Source organism: Panulirus ornatus, chromosome 65 (genome assembly GCF_036320965.1).
Source record: "Panulirus ornatus isolate Po-2019 chromosome 65, ASM3632096v1, whole genome shotgun sequence".
Lineage (NCBI taxonomy): Eukaryota > Metazoa > Arthropoda > Malacostraca > Decapoda > Palinuridae > Panulirus > Panulirus ornatus.
Genome location: NC_092288.1, coordinates 1,874,290 through 1,887,750, shown reverse-complemented (window position 1 = coordinate 1,887,750; position 13,461 = coordinate 1,874,290). Strand labels below are relative to the sequence as shown.

General features: G+C 43.5%; 1 protein-coding gene across 6 annotated transcripts in view; it reads left to right on the top strand.

Moving 5' to 3' along the window:
- Nucleotides 1–13,461, top strand: part of LOC139746410 (metabotropic glutamate receptor) — a 52,276-nt gene that overhangs the window by 21,228 nt on the left and 17,587 nt on the right. Inside the window, exon 1 of one of the 6 annotated variants that reach the window (XM_071657628.1) lies at nucleotides 6,780–6,801. The exons of the other annotated variants lie outside the window; for them this stretch is intronic. The gene's annotated coding sequence lies outside the window, so the exon portion shown is untranslated. Of the gene's footprint in view, nucleotides 1–6,779; nucleotides 6,802–13,461 lie in introns of those variants that run through there. 6 annotated transcript variants of the gene reach the window in all.

Below are 13,461 nucleotides of genomic sequence, written 5' to 3'. Positions count from 1 at the left end.
TACCCCACCCATGTCTTCCTGCCCTGCCCGTGTCATCTTGCCCCGCCCGTGTCATCCTGCCCCGCCTGTACCTTGCCCCATCGTACCCTCCTACGCCACACGTGTCTTGCGTCACTAACCCCGTGGGGACCGCTCTACAATGCCGCCGCGTTTCGCTGTGTTATGATTTATGATGTACTAGGCCGTGCCGCAGGTCGTCTGTCCAGGATGTGCGTGTGTGCCAGCGGCGTGCGTTGGTGGGTGGTGGGGGGTAACTCACTGTGAACATAGAAAGCTGAAGACCTTTTGACTAGGAACCGAACGTGCGTTAGATGTCGCGTTGCCTTTGGTGTGTACATTTCACTTCCTGGACGTTATTGCCAGCGGCGACGGAACTGTGTTTAAATACACGAATTGTATACAGGTGCACTTGCCTACAGATGTCAGTCATAATATGTTGTGATTAACTTGACCTCGAGACTCGAGGCCAACTAGACAAACTGAGGTGTAAAGGGTGGCACGGGGTCTCGTTGCTTTTTTGTTACTGTAGTCTATTGGTCTCAGTTATTGTGATCGCAGGTTATCCATCATTATTTCTGTTGCTGTCAAGCTCTTTGTTACTATTACTCTCAAATCATTTTGGTCATCCTTTATCCGGTGGTTGGTGTGGCTGTAGGCCTACCACACGTCAGGGTCACCAGGGTCATCACCGTCAAGTTTTAACCACCAGTGGAATAAATTTTAGTGTCTTGGTTACGTCTTCATGATGATTAAAAAGCCAAAGTCTTATATTTTTGAAACGCTCACATGATTGTTCTTACTCCTTGTTATTGTAGAGCCATTTTTTCGGTATCTTTTAGTGTGTTGATGACTGTTTCAGGTTTTTATGTTATCCAGGTGTTCAGATTCTCCTACCTATACTATACTTCTGCCACTGAGTGATAGTGTTAATATTAACAGTTTGTATACGGAGTCTGTCTGTCTTGCTTTCTTATCCTTCCTGTCCTTTTCTGGTCTGATATTGTTTGTATCTCTAGTTTCTGACTGTGGGATGCCTCTAGTCCCACTGCCTTCAAATCTTAAGAACAAGTGCAATTCCTGTTACTTCTCCAGTAAACATAGTAGCAGACTGAACAAGCGTTTTAGGTAATTTACTCGTCCTGGATCATACACCATGAACACATATAAAGAAGTCGCTCTTGGTCGTCCACCACAGAGGGTTACCCTAGGCCAGACCCTTGAGAGGTGATAGGTGAGCTGGGGAGGTACCTGAGGTTAATCTGTCTCGTTCATAGTGGCCAGGGGATGTAATTTCATGATATTACTCTGTTTACTTACCATACCACATGATCTGGTTTAGACAAGACATTACAAGGCACGCAACACTGTCAAGTGTATAGCTTCATATGTATATATAAACGTAGGTGACGATAAATGGCTTCATTTACATTCATCCACTCAAACTGTCATGCCTAATTAATTATACTGAAACCAGATCTAATCATCCACAGCCAGTACCCACAGACCACTTCATTGTTTATCTTGACAGCTTTATGTGCCATGGTTTTACAAATTGGCAGCACATCGCCCCCCATGTATCACATAGATTCAGTTCATTCTATCTAGTGCACGCCTCTCACACATCTGATGTCATGGCTTCGATACTCGAAATCCTCCATTCTATTTGTCCATCTCCTTGGTCCCAGCCTTCCCCTCCCTCACACCGCTTCTGACATAAAGATCCTCTACAGCCAGTCAGTCTTGGCTCATGCTTTTCATATATCCATATCATTTCAGCACAATCTGGTCAGTCCTTTCTATGAGACTGCGCATATTACTATACTTTCTAACACAATGGACCCACCCCATCCATACATTTTCCTCGGGCATTACATTTTTTTTTTTTTTGTCGTTAAAGGCCAAGACACGCCCATAAATATTGTCAGGAATATCGTACCTTAAGAGTTACCAATATTGGCTCTAACAGACTCTGACCTCATCCATACGCATTTGGAAAGAGAAGGTATTTGGAGGGTTAAAAAAAAAAAATCCAGGTATGTAATATCATTGATGCGTCGCAAGTTTTAAATAGGCGACCCGTTAACACATTATTTGGTGTGTAGAAATGTTTAGTGTTTTGGTTTCATAATTATGTGACCTCATGGGTGTCCTGGCTATCCCGAAAAGCATTGTAGTAGTGAAGGCAGTGAACAGCAAGCAATATATAGAAAATCATTGATTTATCACTCTAGAATATATATATATATATATATATATATATATATATATATATATATATATATATATATATATATATATTTTTTTTTTTTTTTTTTTTTTTTTTCTTTTTTGCCGCTGTCTCCCGCGTTTGCGAGGTAGCGCAAGGAAACAGACGAAAGAAATGGCCCAACCCACCCCCATACACATGTATATACATACGTCCACACACGCAAATATACATACCTACACAGCTTTCTATGGTTTACCCCAGACGCTTCACATGCCTTGATTCAATCCACTGACAGCACGTCAACCCCGGTATACCACATCGCTCCAATTCACTCTATTCCTTGCCCTCCTTTCACCCTCCTGCATGTTCAGGCCCCGATCACACAAAATCTTCTTCACTCCATCTTTCCACCTCCAATTTGGTCTCCCTCTTCTCCTCGTTCCCTCCACCTCCGACACATATATCCTCTTGGTCAATCTTTCCTCACTCATTCTCTCCATGTGACCAAACCATTTCAAAACACCCTCTTCTGCTCTCTCAACCACGCTCTTTCTATTTCCACACATCTCTCCTACCCTTACGGTACTTACTCGATCAAACCACCTCACACCGCACATTGTCCTCAAACATCTCATTTCCAGCACATCCATCCTCCTGCGCACAACTCTATCCATAGTCCACGCCTCGCAACCATACAACATTGTTGGAACCACTACTCCTTCAAACATACCCATTTTTGCTTTCCGAGATAATGTTCTCGACTTCCACACATTCTTCAAGGCTCCCAGAATTTTCGCCCCCTCCCCCACCCTATGATCCACTTCCGCTTCCATGGTTCCATCCGCTGCCAGATCCACTCCCAGATATCTAAAACACTTCACTTCCTCCAGTTTTTCTCCATTCAAACTCACCTCCCAATTGACTTGACCCTCAACCCTACTGTACCTAATAACCTTGCTCTTATTCACATTTACTCTTAACTTTCTTCTTTCACACACTTTACCAAACTCAGTCACCAGCTTCTGCAGTTTCTCACATGAATCAGCCACCAGCGCTGTATCATCAGCGAACAACAACTGACTCACTTCCCAAGCTCTCTCATCCCCAACAGACTTCATACTTGCCCCTCTTTCCAAAACTCTTGCATTCACCTCCCTAACAACCCCATCCATAAACAAATTAAACAACCATGGAGACATCACACACCCCTGCCGCAAACCTACATTCACTGAGAACCAATCACTTTCCTCTCTTCCTACACGTACACATGCCTTACATCCTCGATAAAAACTTTTCACTGCTTCTAACAACTTGCCTCCCACACCATATATTCTTAATACCTTCCACAGAGCATCTCTATCAACTCTATCATATGCCTTCTCCAGATCCATAAATGCTACATACAAATCCATTTGCTTTTCTAAGTATTTCTCACATACATTCTTCAAAGCAAACACCTGATCCACACATCCTCTACCACTTCTGAAACCACACTGCTCTTCCCCAATCTGATGCTCTGTACATGCCTTCACCCTCTCAATCAATACCCTCCCATATAATTTACCAGGAATACTCAACAAACTTATACCTCTGTAATTTGAGCACTCACTCTTATCCCCCTTGCCTTTGTACAATGGCACTATGCACGCATTCCGCCAATCCTCAGGCACCTCACCATGAGTCATACATACATTAAATAACCTTACCAACCAGTCAACAATACAGTCACCCCCTTTTTTAATAAATTCCACTGCAATACCATCCAAACCTGCTGCCTTGCCGGCTTTCATCTTCCGCAAAGCTTTTACTACCTCTTCTCTGTTTACCAAATCATTTTCCCTAACCCTCTCACTTTGCACACCACCTCGACCAAAACACCCTATATCTGCCACTCTATCATCAAACACATTCAACAAACCTTCAAAATACTCACTCCATCTCCTCACATCACCACTACTTGTTATCACCTCCCCATTTGCGCCCTTCACTGAAGTTCCCACTGAAGTATCATGTTTATTGTAGTTGCTCATATATGGATGTCCTGACGTAACTGTCTGGGTGTAAATATGACAGCCACACATATGGTAAGCTACAAGGACACCAAGTATTATAGATTTCTAGCCTTGCGTAGTACATTTTTGAATTATACAGTATACCGTTTCACTGAGGAGTCCTCTCTTCGTTACGACCACTCTGAAACCAAAATCATCCACATTTTTTTTTTTTCTCTTTTGAATTCAAATTGTAAACTGAACGACCTTGGAGAACAGGAAAGGAGTGTTTAGATCACACTGACATGTTGCCCATACATAATGAATATTTCATATGTAAATGTAGAATTGTTTAGTGTCAATAAAGTGGTTATATGCACACACTTGTAACCAGACGAGATACTTTCCCAGGAGAAGACCCCACAAAGTGTTTGTAACATTTTCGTTTACTTCCGCAAGCTCATGAATTCACTCATGAAAATACAGACGAATATTTTTTTATTGTAAGACTATACTAAAGTTCAAATAGAGTTGCTTGCTCTAAGTCTTGTATTTAACCGAAGTTGACCGTCGAGAAACCATTATTTATTTTAAGATTTTAGGTATGCTGGTTTTCGTAAACGTGAGATACTTCATCGCTGACAGACGAACAAGTTGGAGGAATTTCCTCATTAGGTGTAATTGTAGTGGAAGATACGGTCGTTGTGAGCGTTGTTAACACTGACCGTACCACCTAGGTCGTGCCGACCGTTGGCCGTACTACAGCCGACACACCGGTTTAGGTCTAACTAGCCTCAGGTTAAGATTTCATGTTTTGGGATTGTAATGAATAATATTTCAAGTATTCATGTGTTGGTAACATTTGATTCTTATGGCATCACGATGTCGCTCGTTGATTGGCTGGTCAGCCTGACCGCTGGGGTTGCTGTGGGAAGTATGGCGGGAAATTTCTCAAGAGTAGCGTGTTAACTGGCCATCCTAGCCCAGCACACACCGAGAGGATCTCCTCACTGTGATAAAGATATATAATATAGTGTAATACGTTTCATGAAACTAACAGAGATTCGTGAATGAAGCTCTGGTGATAGGTATGTGCTGATGGCAAATGGCCAGAACGCCACCACTGATAAGAGTTAGTAAAAGAGTGACTAGTTGAATGTAATTGGCTCTCTCACACACAAACACACACACACACACACACACACACACACACACACACACACACACATATATATATATATATATATATATATATATATATATATATATATATGTATATATATATATATATATATATATGCAGAACCTTCACGTCACCGGGTTCGATCCTAGTTGTTGAAGGTTTGTATGTTCTATGTAGGTGCGCGTTTATATGCACTTTGTTCGTATTCATGTACCTCCGCGTTGTACACTTAGGTTCGGTAAAATGTCATAATCTTTCCATCTTTCAGGTGTCGGTTTAACGCCTGAGGAGCTTAGATTGATGTTTTTCTTTACACTTTTTTACCTTTCATCCGAAATTGCCATGATTGGGGCATGGTTTTGCTGGTTGCTATCCTGGGCCGTGTCTGACGTCCTCGCTTCTCAAACCTTATGTTGACTGTAACGCGAAAGACCTCGTCCTCAAACATTTCTTCCCCAGAAGTCCCATCTATCTTTGGGGCACCCACGCCACTTAAGAAGTTGGCCACGTCCACCGGGCAAAACCACAGGTTATAAAAGTGATTTGATGTGTTTGTGTGACTGTATAGGGAGAGAGCGAGATACCTGAGCAGTAAGTGTTGTGTCTTGATTGTAGTTGTTGCATGCGTAGGTCTTCCCTACATAATGATGTATATGCATTTTTCTTCGTTTAAGAGGTCGGTATTGTCCTCTTTTGTAAGTTCTTAAAATAGTTAGAAAATAGAAGAGGGGGCCCCTAAGGACATTCTGGGGCACCCATCTTTGAAACAGGGTGTGGGGCTCGTGCTGGCTTCCCACAGCCGAGGCTGCGTCATCATCGCATCTTGACCATTGGAAGTACAGTCTTGTCATAGAGCTCGCATCAAAGGAGTCCATCATTTCCCTGTTACTGGAGGTAGACCAACCTTAGAGCTGCATGAGCTCCTAGAAAAGGGGCCCTAAAGCAAAACCAAGGTCGTTTTATGCAGGGAGTCCTAGGACAGCTTTAGATAAACATATGTATTCAAAGCTGCAGAATCTGCGACGTATACCAGCATTGTGGTGTCCTGATGGCTTCACGCGTGGCGCTTGCCTCGTGCCAGGGGTCCTAGTAAGGCAGCTTTCAGCAGTAGTTCAGGAACGAGGAGGTATGGTAATGTTGGCCATCACAAGAAATCTCTCTCCGCTCTCAGTCTTTGATCGCTGTAATGAGACTGTTTATATTGGCCTGCCCTAGGTAAGTTCTGACCGCCTGAACATGAACTATGATCAGCAGAATTTGGTGGCTGTCATGGAGCAGAAAAAGGTGTCGGGTTCGGTGGCGGGACGTTACCTTGTCCGTCGCCACTCGTCTAACAGGCCACACCCAGTCTGCTTAGCGCGGGTGCTGGGACAACGCTACGCCCTCTACTAAGCCTCCTGTTGCACTCAGGAGAGAAAGTGAGACTTTTATTGGATGGTTTAATGCTTCATGTCCGACTGGTTCGCGGTGAGCTAAGGGATCGGGTCTTTCCTCGGTAGACAGGTATCAGCAGGTTTTTCCTGTCCTGACACCCATCATCCGTCCCGTTCATTTGTTTTTGGCCTGTCCACGAGTTGCAGTGGCTTTTTAGTATGTACTTCTGCTTCTCGGATGTCCTTTCAAAAATTTTTGGAGACCGAATGTTTCAGATTAACGATTTGATCGAAATATGAGTACGAAAATGTTATTTAATCCTTCTCTCACATGTAAGGCAAGACTTATGTCTTATCAAGCTGAAACCGACCCCAAGGTACGTACACATCCATTCTACTTTGTAAAGAAACTCTAAGCGTTTCTGTGACTAACTTGTAGTGAGTCACATGGCTGAGAATGTTGTGTTCATATATATATATATATATATATATATATATATATATATATATATATATATATATATATATTTTTTTTTTTTTTTTTTTTTTTCATGGAATAAATTCCCATTTTTCCCATTGTTTTACTTCACAAGTCTCGCAGTCTTTTTTATTATTCCGATTGTTGTATACTTTAATCCACGTGAAAGTGAAATGTTTTACGGTATTTTTCGTAGAGATGAAATTTTGATTTAGTGGTGTACTGAAATATAGAGGAGCATATCTCAGCGTGGCCAGCGAAGGCTGGTTTGTTATAGTATGTCCAGCGATTACTACTCAGCTGTAGCAAGCGATAGTGCCGGGATGTGGATATAGTTAGCACGATTGCTAGGCTGTTGTGGTAAGCGATTGCTGAGCGATTACTGGGCTAGATTGTGGTTATAGAGTGGCCATGATGGTTAGGTTACGGGTGTAGAGCACTAGTGAAGGTGAGCCAGCGATGGCTATACTGTGATGTGGGTAGATCGTGGCCTGAGATGACTGGACTAGGGTGTGGGCATATCGTTGCCAGCGATGGTTTGCTAGGTATCGGCTGTAGCATAGCCACGATGGCTAGGCAAGGCTGTGGCTAGCCGGTGATGGCCCACGACGGCTTTGCGAGGCTATGGGTTGCTTTGGATGGCCCGCGTCTCACCTACCAGATCAGTTGCCTATCATCCCTTTTCCTTATCGTCAGAGGCAGAAGGATTAGCACTACTCAGCCAGAAACGGGAATGTGTTCTTGCCGCAGAACCAGTGGCCATGTGCTTTAAGAGGTTTTGAGGAAAGATTTTATATTGCATATATGTATGACCTTATGAAAACAATCCAGAGTTTATCCATCTGGTTATGGCGTCCTTTCTGACGGGTCATGAATATATATAAACTGGTGTGTGTGTGTGTGTGTGTATTCGCAGCTCGAGGAATTACAGTGGAGGAACTTTGCATTTGTAATAAGTATGAATGTGAGCTTTTTATTCTGCAGAAATGTAGTGTCATATTTATCGATGAAGATATAACCCAGACTAATGTAATAAAGGAAGATATCTGGGAACTCTGTACTTCAGTCCGTAATGTACTGTAGGATCCGCGAGGCTTCTACATTATAATGGATCGAATCAGAGCATCTCGACTTCTTTCATTTCCCCAATGAGTGTTTTATCTTCATAAGCTTATTATATGCCATTGTATTAGAGCATTTTAAAATGAAGGTCTTGATTCCTAGCATAATCAAGTTTTTGTGAAGTATGTTAATTCTATTACGTAAGATGTACCAGAGAAGCAGTTTAACTCATCATCATTCCTCCAGCGTCCCCGGCCTGTAAGGGACGCAAGGCCTTCATGAAGTATCTAAGGTTTTGCACGCGCGTTTGTGTAAATTATCAGTAGAATTCTGGGAGGGAGTTCTACACTAGTGGAACCTCATCTCTTGAATTTTCCATATTTCACAACTTTTAAATCTTTGTATAATGAGCACACATTGTCATCACAGCTTATTCTATTCATCCACTTCTCCGATACTATAGAAATACTAATCAAGTAAATATTTTCATACTTGGTCTGATTTTTGATCGTTAGTTTTATAAAGGTCATATGGCTTTGACGCTTCTCAGTTTTGATTTTTTGTGGGTTTGTTTTTGTGGCCGTGGATGATGCAGCAATGTTTAGTATTATAATTTGATTGCCTAGTTGATGCAAACGAGAGGGTAAAATTTATGTTCTTAACCTTTCATTTGCACTCCAGTTTTTCAATCATCATTGTGATAAAGGATGATAGAGTTGAACAATGAAAATATACACCGTATGGACAGTTAGAGACAGGAGACTAAGATATAAAAGTGTATGGGACTGTGAAATAAGTTGTAAGGACGATGAAAAAAAAATGTTACGGAAGAAAAGGGTACGCTTGAACATTACCTTCAAGAAATTAACATTTTCTAGATTTGAATTAAGACATTATATGACGAGGAATGCTGTTAGATTGTTAAAACGTATTAACGAGGGTGTTGCACTTCAGAGATAATGTAAACATTATTGATGCATATGGATGTGAAACCACATTAAAACTGTTTATGTTGTAATGCAGACATTTTACCTTATTGTGGATGGGTACTCTTTTATCATGGGAGTGAAATTTTTCTTTTGAATTTATTCCTGTTTTTTTCCAGGCACTTGCCTTTCAATTTTTTCCTGTTTGATCTGAAGGTCTCAGTATCGACATGGTCAGATCTATTTTGAAAATTTGTCGTCGTCTTTTCACGTCTACGGGTGCCATCCATCTTCCACTTGTGTCTCGCCTTCCTTCCGAACACAGTAACATAACGGGGGAGCGGGGTGAAAATAGCCATTCTAATGACTCATTTGATTATATAAAAACACTAATTATTACATGTTTTACAATTTAGTATGAACGTCCGCATACCGGAGAAAGTGCGAGAGTGAAGACGAACAGCAGCAGGTGTTCAGTGGAGGAAGCTGTCACGTTCCCTGCGGCTGACAGCTGCTCCACGTACTAGCAACCTTCACCGGGAAAGTTCTCATCCACCACACCACTCCCGCCACTGTCTCTGAGCTTCGCCTGATCGCACATGATGTGTTGTAACATTTTATGCTTCGAATTAAACCTCCATATTTGACGATTGCTTGGCATTTCGCTCCTTACCAGACGGAGGGACGAATCCCTGTCCATCGGCCAGACCACTTGAAATGTTTCACGGAGGATCATTTGGCCACCTTCCATCCTCCGACCCTTGGTGAAACGTTCTTTGGCCCACTCTACGTACAGCAGGACACGAGGGAGATAATTGGTCCTCTTCTGGATGGGAGGTCAACGGCCTTTTGTGTTATCCCCCAGCAGAGGCAGGGCCACCATGAGTTTCATGTTCTGTTCCACACACACTGAGAACCTCTGGTAGATTCGCTGTAGACGTCTGTGCACGACGTTACGTTTGTGTTGTATTTGCTTGGCGTTTGAACTGAACCAAAAGGGTCAGGTTAGAGACCAGCCCATTATACCCAAGGGTCGTACCGTCGTGCTAAGAGGTTGATTAACTTTTTGGTCTCCAGGAAGATAATGATTTTCCACTTCATTCTGTTTGTCTGTCTTTTGATTTTACCATTGTACATTACGATTTGTTTGAAAAGCTTTTATTGTTTTGGTGATAATCTGACCCTACTTCTATTGTAATCGAGAGAGCCATTTATAGTCGCTGTTGTAATTATTCTCATTTTGATTTGTATATCTTGGTAGAAGAAAGAACAAACGCGGTCAGTCACTGGTGTTTGTTAACGGGGAAAAAATTATGGACGTGTAGATGGCAGGTAGAATCTCGTACGTCTGGCACGCAGGAACCCACAGCTTCACCATACTTGTACTGTTACTCTGATTATCTTACCGTTGTACATGTGCTTACTGTTACTCTGATTATCTTACCGTTGTACATGTGCTTTACTGTTACTCTGACTATCTTACCGTTGTACATGTAGTTTACTGTTTTCCGCTGCTATGTACTGCTTTTATTGTTCCTCTTAAACTTATGTTGCTAATGGTGCCTTTTTGGTGTGAACGCTGCAGGCATTGCCATGAATGTTGCAGGTGTTGCCATGAATACTGCAGCGTTGTCTTGTAAATGATGCAGCAGTTGTTATGAACACTGCAATTATTGTCAAGAGTACTGCAGCTTGACATGAGTGCTGAAACTGTTACTAGAAAAAATATTGCAACTTGCGAGGAATTCTGCAACTTCTGCCATGAATACTGTAACTGTAGCCAGTTGTGCACTTGTGTGGACTACGTTACTATACACCTGGCAAGACAGGTGTGTAGAGTACATTGTAGACTAAACCCCTGCTGACGTACTGTAGTTGTCACCATTGGATAATTCCTGTCAGGTATACTTGAGAACCCCTGTTGACGTAATATACAAGAGTGTCTTCGGTAACTAACACACATCAGTTTTGGTTGCCACAGGTGTGGTGATGTTATAATGAACGAGGTTAGTTCGCATCAGGATCTGTGGTGTAACTGGGAGATAAGCGCAGGAGAAATATAAAACGACGCATGTATACATATCCCGTATTGCGTTGTGCCAGACTTGGCTCTTTTATACAGTTCATCATGGCGCCTCTGACACGCTCCTGTCCCGGACGAAAGTCCTCATTGCTTCCGGTTGTTAAGGTAATATGAAATTGGTAAAAAAAAAAAAAATGGAGATGGAAAGAGGGGAGAAATTATCTATGAGTTTTGGAAGAGGAGAAATCTACCTTTTAAGGAATGGTCAGGTTGTAATCGGTAGGAAAGAAATGAGAAGGTAAAGAGTCCTAAAGTTTAGCGGTGTAGGGATACACACAAAACGGCTAAAACTGACTCACAGCGTAGGAGACAGAAGAGAACCCTAAGGGACACGATTTCTCATAGTAAAAATTGACCCATCAGATAGATTTACGTAGCTAGATCGGCCAGAGAGGAACCCAAACGTGAGACAGTAAAGAGAGAGGAAAGCCAGAAGAGGGGAAGCCTAGGATCAGACCCCGATGCCCCCAGAGTCTTTCGATAAATTGAAGAGATGCGGCAACAGACACCCTAAAGTCTCAGAGAGGACTGGAAATTGGTAAGGTAGAAAATGATGTCACCGTGGCTCACAATACATTACATATTGATGTAGGCGAGTGCTGCTTTAGCGTCAGAGAAGACAAGGCCACGGTAGTATGGTGCAGAAGATTGCGGCAGGTGGGGGTGGGAGTGTGGTGATCTGAATCCGGTGGAGAGAGTTAGGTCTGTGTGTGTGTGTGTGTGTGTGTGTGGTCACCGAGGCGTCATTCACTTTCTCCACTACCCTCGTGGGTCCCCGGCCCTTATTCCAACCCTCCTACATATGTTACTCCCCTCACTCAAACTTCCCCTCTCTCTCACCCCCCCCCCCCCACCACCACCACCAGGGAGACGACGCACACACCTTGGGCAGGACAGGCCATGACGTTATCCATTATAATCCTCACTCTACTCCTGCCACGGGTCTTATTATTTGGTGTGTAGGGCTCTCACGTTGTGTGGGTTGTGGAACCCTCTAATATCGTGGCTTGTGGGGCCCTCTAGTATCGTGGCTTGTGGGACCTTCTAGTATCGTGGCTTGTGGGACCCTCTAGTATCGTGGGTTGTGGGACCTTGTAGTATCGTGGGTTGTGGGACCCTCTAGTATCGTGGGTTGTGGGACCTTGTAGTATCGTGGGTTGTGGGACCCTCTAGTATCGTGGGTTGTGGAACCCTTTAGTATCTTGGGTTGTGGGACCTTGTAGTATCGTGGGTTGTGGGACCTTCTAGTATCGTGGGTTGTGGGACCTTCTAGTATCGTGGGTTGTGGGACCCTCTAGTATCTTGGGTTGTGGGACCTAGTATCGTGGGTTGAGACATTCTAGTATCGTAGGTTGTGGGACCCTCTAGTATCTTGGGTTGTGGGACACTCTAGTATCGTGGGTTGTGGGACCCTCTAGTATCTTGGGTTGTGGGACCTTTTAGTATCGTGGGTTGTGGGACCCTCTAGTATCATGGGTTGTGGAACCCTCTAGTATCTTGGGTTGTGGGATCTTTTAGTATCGTGGGTTGTGGGACCTTCTAGTATCGTGGGTTGTGGGACCACGAGTCCCCTGTGCTGAGGTGTGGCACCTTCAGGGCGCCGCATCTAAGCTTCACTGAGAAACAGTTGTTATTCCCGACCTTATAAGGTCAACATTCGTTGCTGTTAACTGCTGCTGAGGTTCCTCCAACTGTTGCTTTTGCTTCTGTGCGTGACAGAGCCAGTCTATCTCGCGACAAAAAAAAAAAAAAAAAAAAGAATCAGTGTTAGGCAGGTTTCTGCGCCATGACTATTATGTTTACCGTGGTCTTTTGGCTGTAGGAGGAGAAAGCGCGCGCTCGCATGCGTCATACTTTCGCGTCCACAGCGTGGACGTGTTCCCACCAGGCAGGTGACGACCTGTGGTCTGAGCACCACACGTACACCCGCTGCCCTGCCCGACTTATTGCCACGCTTTGGAGGGTACCCATGTGTCTGGTGCTGTACCACAGAGATGAAGCTTATTTATTGTCATGGTGGAAGTAAGCAGCCTCATGTCCCACACATGGAGCCAGCCAGCTATGCCACATATGAAGCCAGCTGTGCCACACATGGAGCTAGTTGTGCTACACATGGAGCCAGCTATACCACACATGGTACCAGCTGTGCTGCACAT